Raw genomic sequence first — 11,657 nt, 5'->3', positions numbered from 1 at the left:
GGTCCATCTGTTAGCTGTTATTTCTGTCACACTAGTGTGAATCCATTGGGTATAAAAGCAGTTCAAATATCATTTTTTTTTTCAAGGACTCAAGCAAAGCAATATTAAACCTAGAGGAAAAGTCTGGAAATAAACTTCAAAAATAATGAAATTCCCCTGGTGTTGGCTAACAGTTGCTATATTGTCTTACATTTTGGATATAGCTATGTTTCCTATAAAACTCCAAATAAAGAATTTGTATTCTGCTCGTATTGAAACCTTGGAGACTTGTGTAAGCTAGAGTTCACTATGTTATTAGGATTGCACTCACACAACTGCTTATGTATCTTTTACCCAATGTAAAATGGTTTATTGTTTTTCAATATTAATATACTTAACAACTATTTCAAGTCGCATTATATTTTCCAAGAAGATTTCTTTAAAATGGCTTATACTTTTTTTTTTTTTACAGTTGATGCAAAGATAGTAAAATAAATAGATTCAGGTGCTATGGCTCAGTGAATCAATATACACTGCTCAAAAAAAATAAAGGGAACACTAAAACATCACATCTTAGATATCACTGAATGAAATTTTCCAGTTGCAAATTTCTATTCATTACATAGTGGAATGCATTGAGATCAATAAGACATAAAAATGATCAATATAAATTAAAGTTAATATCCCATGGAGATTTGAATTTGGAACGATACTCAAAATCAAACTGGAAAATCAAATTACAGGATAATCTAACTTCAGTGGAAATACCTCAAGATAAGGAAATGATGCTCAGTAGTGTGTGTGACCTCCATGTACCTGTATGACCTCCCTACAATGCCCGGGCAAGGTCCTGATGAGGCAGCGGATGTTCTCCTGAAGGATCTCCTTCCAGGTCTGGATTAAAGCATCAGCCAACTCCTGGACAGTCTGTGGTGCAATGTGGCTTTGGTGGATGGAAGGAGACATGATGTCCCAGATGTGCTCGATTGGACTCAGGTCTGGGGAACAAGCAGGCCAGTCCATAGCATCAATGCCTTCATCATGCAGGAACTGCTAACACACTACAGCCACATGAGGCCTAGCACAGTCCTGCATGAAAAGGAACCCAGGGCCCAGTGCACCTGATTATGGTCTCACAATGGATCTGAGGATCTCATCCAGGTGCCTAATGGCACTCAAGGTACCTCTGGCTAGCACATGGTGGGCTGTGTGGCCCTCCAAAGAAATGCCCCCACACACTATTACTGACCCACTGCCAAATCGGTCATGCCGGTGGATGTTGCAGGCAGCAGAACATTCTCCATGGTGTTTCCAGACTCTATCCCGTCTGTCACATGTGCTCAGTGTGAACCTGATTTCATCCGTGAAGAGCACAGGGCGGCAATGTCAAATGTGTCAATCTTGGTGTTCTCTGGCAAATGTCAATCACCCTGCACGGTGTTGGGCTGTAAGCACAACACCCTCTTGTGAACGTCGAGCCCTCATACCACCCTCATGGAGTCCATTTCTAACAGTTTGCGCAGACAAACAGATGTTAGTGGCCTGCTGGATGTCATTTTGCAGGGTTGTGGCGCTGCTCCTCTTGTTCCTCCTTGCACAAAGGAGGAGGTAGTGGTCCTGTTGCTGGGTTCTTGCCCTCCTACACCCCCCTCCATGTCTCCTGGTGGACTGGCATGTCTCTTGCTATCTGCTCTATGCTCTGGACACTGGGATGACAGACACAGCTACCCTTCTTGCCACAGCCTGCATTAATGTACCCCTCTGGATCAGCTGCACTACCTAAGCAACTTCTGTGGGTTTTAGACACTGCCTCATGCTACTGGACCTCAAGGGGTGACAAAGGAGGAGAATAGATGAGTATAGAGGTATAAAATATATGCTTTATTAATTACACGTAGTAAAATATCACAAAAAAGTACAAAAATCAGTAATAAGGTGCACTAGGATGGAAAGAAAAGCGTAGTTACTTACCGTTAACGGTATTTCTCTGAGCCCATGACGGCACCACGGAGGGTATCCGCCCCACGGGGACAGGAAACCTACAGATAAAAAGGCGGTACCTCTCTCCCGCATCAGTTGTTTTACAGAGCATTAATGGAACTTTAGCCTATAACATGAACAACTTTGAGAAAAGAACATTTCTATAATCATTAAACTGCGTAGAGTAGACACCACGTGACTATGTGACTAACTGTATTTACAATAAGTGCGCACCCCACGCGTGTAGGGAGGGAATATAAGGGTGCAGTCATGGGCTCAGAGAAATACCATTAACGGTAAGTAACTACGCTTTTCTCTTTCCCCCATGTGGGCACCACGGAGAGAATTGCAGAGACTATCTATTAGGAGGGACCACTGCCTCCAGCACCCTTCTACCAAAGGTTAGTTCTGAGGAGGTGGCTAGGTCCAGCTGATAGTGGTTGAAGAAAGTTGAAGGAGAGGACCAAGTAGCGGCTCTACATACCTGCTCAATCGAGACGCCTGCTCTCTCCGCCCAGGAAGTTGACACCGATCTGGTGGAATTGGCTGTGAGTCTGTCCGGGATGTCCGCACCCTGTGATGAGTATGACAAGGTGATGGCGTCCCTTATTCACCTCGCCAGCATGCTCTTTGATGCTTTCCGCCCCTTTCTTGGCCCCTGGAAGCACACAAAAAGAAACCTATCCTTTCTACACTCCCTGGTGGCCGATAGGTATTCAATTAGGCATCTCCTAACATCTAATGTGTGTAACACGTCTTCTCCCTTGTTTTTGGGATTGGGGCAAAAGGAAGGGAGGGATATTTCTTGGGTTCTGTGGAATCGGGAAGCCACCTTTGGCTCGGTCTGTCCTAACTACTATCCTGTCATCCAAGATTTGTGGGGAAGGCCGCAGGGCCTGAATATCACTGATTCTGCAGGCCGAAGTCAGGGCTATCAAGAGGGAGGTCTTAAGTGATATTAATTTTACCGGTGCTTCTGGTAAAGGCTCAAAGGGAGGTTTGGTCAGGGCTGAGAGCACCAAATTTAGATCCCAGGGAGGAGTGTTTAGGGAAGACATAGGCCTGGATCTACTAGCTGCCTTAATGAACCTGGACACCCAACGGTTCCCTGCCAAGTCATAGTTGTATAGGACCCCAAGGGCCGCCACTTGAACCTTTAATGTGCTGGTAGCTAGACCTTGCTCTAAGCCCTATTGCAGGAACTCTAAGATCTTTGGTAGGGGTACATTCCCACTTGGACTGGCCCTTGATACTGAAAGGAACTTCCTCCAGATCCTCCCGTACAGTTTAGTGGTTACCGGTTTTCTACTCCGTAGCAGAGTGGACACTAAATTTTGGGAGAAGCCTTTGTTGCTTAACAGAACAATTTCAAATTCCAGGCCGTCATATGTAGGTTCTCCACCTGAGGGTGCAGTACTGGGCCCTGAGAGAGTAGGTTCAGGATATCCGGGAGGACCCAAGGGTCGGAGATGGACATTCTCCTCAACCAAGAGAACCACATCCTTCTCGGCCAGAAAGGGGCTATTAAGATTACCCTTGCTTTGTCCTCCCAAATCTTCCTCAGAACTGATGGAATTAAGGCTATTGGTGGAAACGCATATGCAAGGGGAAAGTGCCAGGGGATCATGAGGGCATCCAGGGTTACTGGTTTCCCGGAGGGGTCTATGGAGCAGAAGGTTTTCACATTCCGGTTCGCCCTGTTGGCAAATAGATCTATGCTGGGTTTCCCCCATAGTTTTGTGATCTGAGTGAAAATTTCCTGGTTTAACTCCCATTCGCCCTGTCTTAGCTGTGTGCGACCTAGGAAGTCTGTCGTCACGTTGTCTGCCCCTTTTATGTGTAGTGCGGTCAGTGAGCTTAGATTTCCCTCTGCAAACTGGAAAATTGATTTTGTCACTTCCCTTAGGGCGCGGGATCTTGTAGCCCCCTGATGGTTCAAGTAAGGAAATGCCGTGCGGTTGTTCGAAAACAAACTTACGTGGTGGGACCTGAGGGAGCCCAGAAAATACAGGAGGGCGAGCTTTACCGCTAAGAGCTCCTTCATATTTGAGGAGGCTGCCTCTTCGTCCTCTGTCCAGACCTCTTGTGCTACCTGGTTGTCTAAGTGAGCCTCCCACCCCCTGGGGCTTGCATCTGTGGTAAGGGTTCGAGAGATCGGTAATACCCAAGGGACCCCCGGGGATAGGTTGGATGGCTCCGTCCACCACTGCAGTGAGTGAGCTGTTTTGGGTGAGATGTCTAACCTTCTAAATCTCCATGAAGAGAAATTTCTGCGACTAGTATTTCTCACTGGAGATCCCATGTAAGAGCTTGGGCCCATTGCACAGCTGGTATACAGGCTGTTATTGAGCAGAGCAGGGACATGGCCTTCCTCAGTGTTGTTGCTGTGTGAGTTTTTGCCCCTGTCTCTATCTGTTTCATGTGTATCCCTTTTCCTTCTGGCAGATGACACTCTTGTCTGAGAGAGTCTATGGTAATGTCCAGACACTCTTGTACTTGGCTCGGAACCATCTGGGATTTTGGCAGATTTAGCAGCTAACCTAGGCTGGTCAGTGACTCCATAGTCCTGTTCAACTGGTCCCTGCAGTGAGAAGGGGAGTTGCCTATCACTAGGAAGTCGTCCAAGTACGGAACTATAAGGATGTCCTGCTCCCTTAAGTGTGCCATGACTTCCGCTATAATTTTTGTGAAGATTCTCGGGGCGATGGCCAGCCCGAATGGGAGAGCATTGAATTGGTAGTGCCTTATTTCTCCCCTTACAGTGACTGCTATCCTGAGATACCGGCGGTAGTCCATGTGTATGGGGACATGGTAGTATGCGTCTTTTAAGTCAAGTACCATTATGTAACAGGCTGGAAACAGAATTTTCACTGCAGATTTTATTGTTTCCATTTTGAACGGATGGATTATCAGGCACTTGTTTAACCTTTTCAGGTTCACCATCATCCTGAATGTCCCATCTGGCTTCCTTCTCGGGAAGATAGGGGAATAGAAGCCTTCTCCTTTTTCTCGGTGGGGGACCTCTTGTAGCACTGATTTCTCCACCAGGGTCTGAATCTCCTGTTGAACCGCGTCTTGCTCTTCCACTGACTGCCTCTGCAGGGTCACTACAAAAGAGGGTTTGAGTGAGGTGTGGAAACAATTTGAGGCCTGTTTTTATGACGTTTAAGATCCATGAACTGTTTGATATCTTTTCCCAGGTTGGGAAGAAGTGGCCCAATCTTCCTCCAACCTGGGAGACACCTTCATTGGGGTTGCTTTTTTGTCTGCAGGTTTCCCGAACATGAACCCTTTTCCTTTTCCTCTCCTGTCCTCCCATTTATCCTGGGAGATTTTAGGCAGCTTTCTCTGGATAAATTTCCTTCTCTGAAAACGTTTGAAGGGAAAATTGGACTGGTTGGGGAAAGACTTCTTTTTATCCCCTGCTTTGTCAAGGATATCGTCCTGTGTGGGGCCGAAAAGGAATTCGCCTTCAAAGGGAATGGAGCAAAGTTTGGATTTCATCTGCAGGTCCCCCGTCCAGCATTTGAGCCAGAGTGCTCTCCTTGCCGCGTTGGAGAATGAAGCTGCCCTAGGTGTCAGTGGGATTGAATCAGCGGATGCATCTGCCAGAAAGGCCGCCGCTCCCCTCATCAATGTAACGGAGTCTAGAATTGCGCCTCTTGGGGTTTTGTTCTTCAGTTGGTCCTCCAACTGATCTAACCACACCATTAGGGCTCTGGCTGTGCATGTGGCGGCTATGGCGGATTTCAGTCCTCCTCAGGCTGCCTCCCAGGAACCTTTTAGGAATGTTTCCGCTTTTTTGTCCATGGGATCCTTTAATGTTCCCATATCCTCAAACGGCAGCGCAAATTTTTTTGAGGCTTTTGCTATGGCTACATCGACCTTTGGTGCCTTCTCCCAATATGAGCAGCTTGGGTCTTCAAAGGGATATTTTCTTTTAGGAGCTAGGAGGCCCTTTTTTTCCAGCCTTTTCCATTCCCTCTGTATTAGCGACTGAATTTTCAAGTTCATAGGGAATGATCTTCTCTTTTTTTTTTTCTAACCCATTAAACATGGCATCCTGAATGGTTCTTTTGGGTCTGGTGTCTACCAGCTCCATAGTGGTTCTAATTGCCTTTATTAAGTTATCTGTTTCCTCTATATGGAAACAGCTGCGACTTCCCTCTTCAGAGGACAAGGAGTCGGATGCCGGACTGTCTGTGTCTGACATTGAAGGTTCGCTCTCCCTATCGCTGTGGTCTGACTCGGGGTCCCTGCTCTTAGCCTTCCTATGCTTTTTGCTTTCTCCCTGAAGGGATTTGAAGGTGTCTTCTACCTGTTGTTTGATTCGGGCCCTAAGGTCAGAGGCGAAACTTGGAGATTCTTTGCAAATCGTATGCTCAATGCAGGCTTGACAGAGCCTTTTCTCCCACCCCGTGGGAAGCTCCTCTTTACAAAGTAGGCAAATCTTGTGGTTGGCCTTTTGAATGCACTTCTTCCCCTAAAAGAGAAGGAGGACAGGCCCTAGTTACAGTCTGTACATTCACGTAGTCCACTTACCCACCAGGACGAAGAAGGATACCGAGTCTGGAGGGGCTACCGGGTCTGGAGGGGCCACCGGGTCTGCAGAACCCTAGTCTTTTGAGACCACTGCCCCACTGGACTCCTTGCTGCGCCGGGATCCAGAGCGGCTGCTGCTGTGTCGCTGCGACTTGTTCCCCTTGGGATCCTTCTTATGGTGTTGCTACTGTTGCGGTGATTGCCGCGGTTGTCGCTGGTGCCCTGTGTCCGAGGACATGTCCAGCCGTGGTTGCTCCTCTGGAGGCTCACTAATGCTTCTAGGAGATGCAGCGATCTTTGCCTGGTTACTTTAAATATCTTTGCTCCCCTTCCGGCCACTGCCACGTGGGGGAGCATTTTTTGGGAGTTTTTTTCTCGCCGGGTGTGCGCCGCCTCTGCATCTCCTTCCCGGCACTCCGGGCTCCCAGAGATGCTTTGTGCTGCACCCAACGCCCTCTGACATCATCTGACGCAATCCCCTCCCCCACGTGTGCGCCCTGCCGTAGCCGCTCCCAGAGATGCTTTGCGGCAGTGGCGACATCACTGGACTTGCGCACTTGCGCCTGCCGCTCCCAGTGGCAGGCCGAAGCCACTGGACACTTCCTCCTGCACGCGCTGCACCGCTGTCCCAGGAATGCTTTGTGGCAGGCCCACCTAGCCCCTAACATGCCTGCCGGAGCCTACGGAGAACACCGGTGCGACCCCTGCAGCATTCCACATACTCCTGGGAGAGGAGGTCTTCTGGAGCGGCTTCTGCCACCTCCCCCCGCACACCCTGGAGGCCTGCTGACCCCAGCGGTGGCGCCTCGGGTCACCACCCCAGCCGGGACTGGGAACCCCCGCTGTCATCCCCCGGAGATGGGGGCTGGAAACCAACTCATGAGAGAGGTACCGCCTTTTTATCTGTAGGTTTCCTATTACCATGGGGTGGATCCCCTCTCTCCGTGGTGCCGTCATGGGGAAAAAGAAAAGGACCCCCGGTGTCAGTTGCCAGCTAAAAAATAGACCTATGGGCAGAGAGTCGCTCAATATAGTAGATAATGTCAATGCTAATCAAGTAACAGAACTCATTTAAATATAAAGGGCAATGCTTACCAATGATGGTAGCAGGCAAAAGGCATCGGGTCGGATGCTAAGAAGTCCCCAACGTTTCGCTTGTTTAATACTCTCTAGGGGTGAGAGCAATGACAAAATGCAAAAGTGATCAAAACAACAGACAAAAAGAATGAGAACAGAGAAATGGTCTCCGCCACCCCCTGAATAGCCACTCCTTTATAGGGGGTGTCTTGCTAATTGTTTATAATTTCCACCTGTTATCTGCTCCATTTGCACAACAGAAGAAGAAATTGATTCACAATCAGCGTTGCTTCATAACTGGACAGGTTGATTTCACAGAAATGTGATTGACTTGGGGTTATATTGTGTTGTTTAAGCATTCCCTTTATTTTTTTGAGCAGTGTAGTTCACTTAACGGGGTTGTACCATCATTACTTGTATTTCCTGTATAGACCAAAAAAAAAATAACATTTGCAATTTACATGAATTTGTGAAAAAAAAACATGCCAGCAAGAGTTATTACATCTACATAGTACAGTATGTCACCACATAGTGTTCCAAATGGTAGAAATGTGCAGGTCCATCTACTGAGGTGAATAATGTTGGTCACACATACTCACTGTCACAGTTTCAACATTGACTGTGGACAAGGAACACTGTGAGTGACAGAGTGATAGCTCAGACAACTTATGAGATATGGAGTGTGCTGGATTGTCAGTTTTGTGAGTGACAGTCCAGTTATCCAATCTTATGCTGGGGCATATGCTGGGTTGTCAACATTTTAATTGACAGCCCTTTTACTCAATCTGGTTTAGTCTGCTGGCATTTCCCCTGGTGTCTCCCAGCCTTAATTATTTGAAAGGTATTTACTGGTTAGCTGCTGCTAGTAGTCAGCCACAAAGTAGAGAAGTCCAACTCAATGAATCGTGAATTCTTTTTTCACATGATGCACTTAAAGAGGATGTACAAAGTCAACAGTATAAGTTATATAACAAGCGGCATCAACGCGTTTCAAGTGGCTGCGTCCCTTTAACCAAAGATTCGAAGGTTAAAGGTGCGCAGTCACCTGAAAAGCATCGATGCCGCATGTCATGTAACTTATACAGCTGACTTGTTTGTCCTCTTTGAGCATTTCCTGCAAATAAAGTATTCACAGTTCATTGAACTGGACTTTTCTACAATGTGGTTTTCTTGTGCCTTAATGCGGTGTCTCCGAGCTTCGAACACCCTCAGGATGCCATTCACAGTGAGCTGGATTTATTTCCTATCTTAGCAGTTAGGGTGAGCTTTAGCTTTGCTTAATTTAGGTGTGTTTGCTGAGCCCTGTGTCTCTTCCTCGGTCCTTGTTGCCGGACCTAGGATTTGTCTTGACTAGTCTTGTAGATTATCCTTCCTGCTCGTCACACTCTCTGATTTCATGTATCTGACCCTGGACTTGGCCTCTGACTATTTGTTTGTTTTACACGCATGTCTTAAGGTACCCTTCTGCAATTTGACCATGGATTTTTTTCCCGGCCACGCCTTATACTTACCCCTCCATACTACAAGTGGTCCTGGTATCTGACCTCGGACCTTCTGACTACCCTTTCTCCCAGCTTCCCCGTGAGCAGTGACTCAGCGTCAGGCCGGGGTCACACTGGCGACGAATACGGACAAGGGAGAGGCGTTAAAAGCACGCATTACACACGGACAAATGATTCTCTATGGGGCAGCTCCCAACAGCCGTATATTTCTCAGGCGTATTCTACGGTCCGTGCCAATTGCAGCATGCTGCGATTGTCAGCGTACTACGCCCGTAATACGCCAATGCAAGTCTATGGGTGTGCAAAGAATACGCATTACACACGGACCACAGGTGTGACTTGCGAGAAATACGCCCCCGGTGTCTTTTAGAAAAGCCGGCAATTCAGTGCGCTATATAGTAAACTCACACTGACAGGTTTAATAAAGAAACGAAAGAATAGATATATACACATAGAATGCATACATATATATATATATATATATATATATACATACATACATACATGTCATTGTGACAAACATATATATATTTATACTTCACAGAGTTCTTCATAGCAGAAGAGCCGCTTATTAAATTGCCGGCTTCTATCAAATCATTCCCCAACCCGACATGAAATGACACATGCTTTACATTCAGTAAAGCATTTCATTTTATGTTTTTTTATATGTCCCTGAATAATAATTAGATGAGGGTTTGTGTGCAAAATTTGGGAGTTGTAGTTGTTATTTTAAAGGGTTAATTCGTTGTTAAAAAATGCATGGGCTTCCCATTGCCCTATAGTGGTGGCAAGTGGGTTACTCTAACAAAGGGTTAATGTCACCATTCGATTGTAAGATAACATTAACCCTTTGTTAGATTAACCTATTCGCTACCACTACAGGGCAATGGGAAGCCCACGCATTTTTTAACAACGAATTAACCCCTTAAAATAACAACTACAACTCCCAAATTTTGCACACAAACCCTCATCTAATTTTTAGTCAGGGACATATAAAGAAAAACATGAAATGAAATGCTTTACTGAATGCAAACCATGTGTCATTTCATGTCGGGTTGGGGAATGATTTGATAGAAGCCGGCAATTTAATTAGCAGCTATTCTGCTACGAAGAACTCTGTGAAATATAAATATATATATATATATGTTTGTCTCAATGACTTGTGTGTATATATATATATAGATATATATATATATATATATATGCATTCTATGTGTGTATATCTATTATTTAGTTTCTGTTAGAAACCCTGTCATAGGGCTCCATTATATGTCCATTTTGCAAGGCGGCGAGAAAATCTCGCCATACGGATTGCATACGGATGCCATATGGATTACATACAGATGCAGACATGCGCAAAATACGCAACCACACCTTGCTTACGGATGACATACGGAGCACTATTTAGGGGTCATTCATTCGTATTACGCATGTAAACTACGGACCGTATTTTGCGTCGGTTAGTGTGACCCCCGGCCTCACACTCAGTCTCCCCACGGCCAGATCTCTGAATAATAAGTCATCGTTAACTTGAGAGCAGCCAAGAGAAATAGCTTTATATCCTACAAATTATTTCTATTGGCTGTTACTTGGATCTTGACAATGCTATAGACTTTGTCAATCAGGTGTACTATGTAAGTGAATGTCATAACTCTTCACTGCAATGTGATCACTACGTACAGTAATTTGCAAATATTATTCCTTTTATAATTCTACAGTGGATGTGATATGTAAACTTGCTACAAATCCTTTCAATTAAAAAGCAAAAAATAAAAATAGACAAAACATCAAAAGATATAGAACATATAGAAAAAAATCTTAAATTGGAAAAGCCCAAAGCACACAAATCAAAGATGTAAAAGATACTTTGCTCTCATAATCACAAATAGTTCTGCAAAGAGATGAGAACTAACACAGAACTATGTTTGAATATTAGAGCAAAGTATCAAAGTTTATATGTAACATGGGTCATTATTAGAACTACAATTTATACCTTACTGCTGGGTCAGAAGTTGAAAAGGGGCATAACTAATGCAGAAACTTTCTGTTTCTACAGCTTAGAGCTCATAAGGATTCAGCTAGTCTGTGCTTAATCATGTGATGACCTAATGGAAAAGAGAAGAATTAATAGGGTAGAAAGACAAAATGAGCAATTGTAAGTACACAGTGCTATATAATATGATGACTGCAATATATTAAGAGGATAAAAACTTTGACGGGAGGATTGCTTTTTCTTTATGGGCAATGTTTGAAGCCTCTGAATATAGCACTATTACTGACCCCACAATGGAGGAGGAGGTTCATGACTCATCTAATTACTAAATAACTGCCCCAGACAATCACAATTAGTGACCAATATACAAAAATAAATTTGAGCCAATTTTAACTGTATTAATTAATAATTATTAGAAATATTCCTGGTGAAAATATAATGTATTTCCCAGGCTGCAGAGACAAAAGCACAGAGGTATCTTGCTAGTCTCTTTCACAATCCAAGTGTATGACAGTTTCAGCACCATGAACAGCTCCAACAGAACAAGCTCTTCACTGATACTGTCCTATTAGCCAGTCATGTAG

Source organism: Dendrobates tinctorius, unplaced genomic scaffold (assembly GCF_039654945.1).
Source record: "Dendrobates tinctorius isolate UK_male_01 unplaced genomic scaffold, ASM3965494v1 ptg000154l, whole genome shotgun sequence".
NCBI classification, from domain to species: Eukaryota; Metazoa; Chordata; class Amphibia; order Anura; family Dendrobatidae; genus Dendrobates; species Dendrobates tinctorius.
This window is presented reverse-complemented; position numbering follows the sequence as displayed.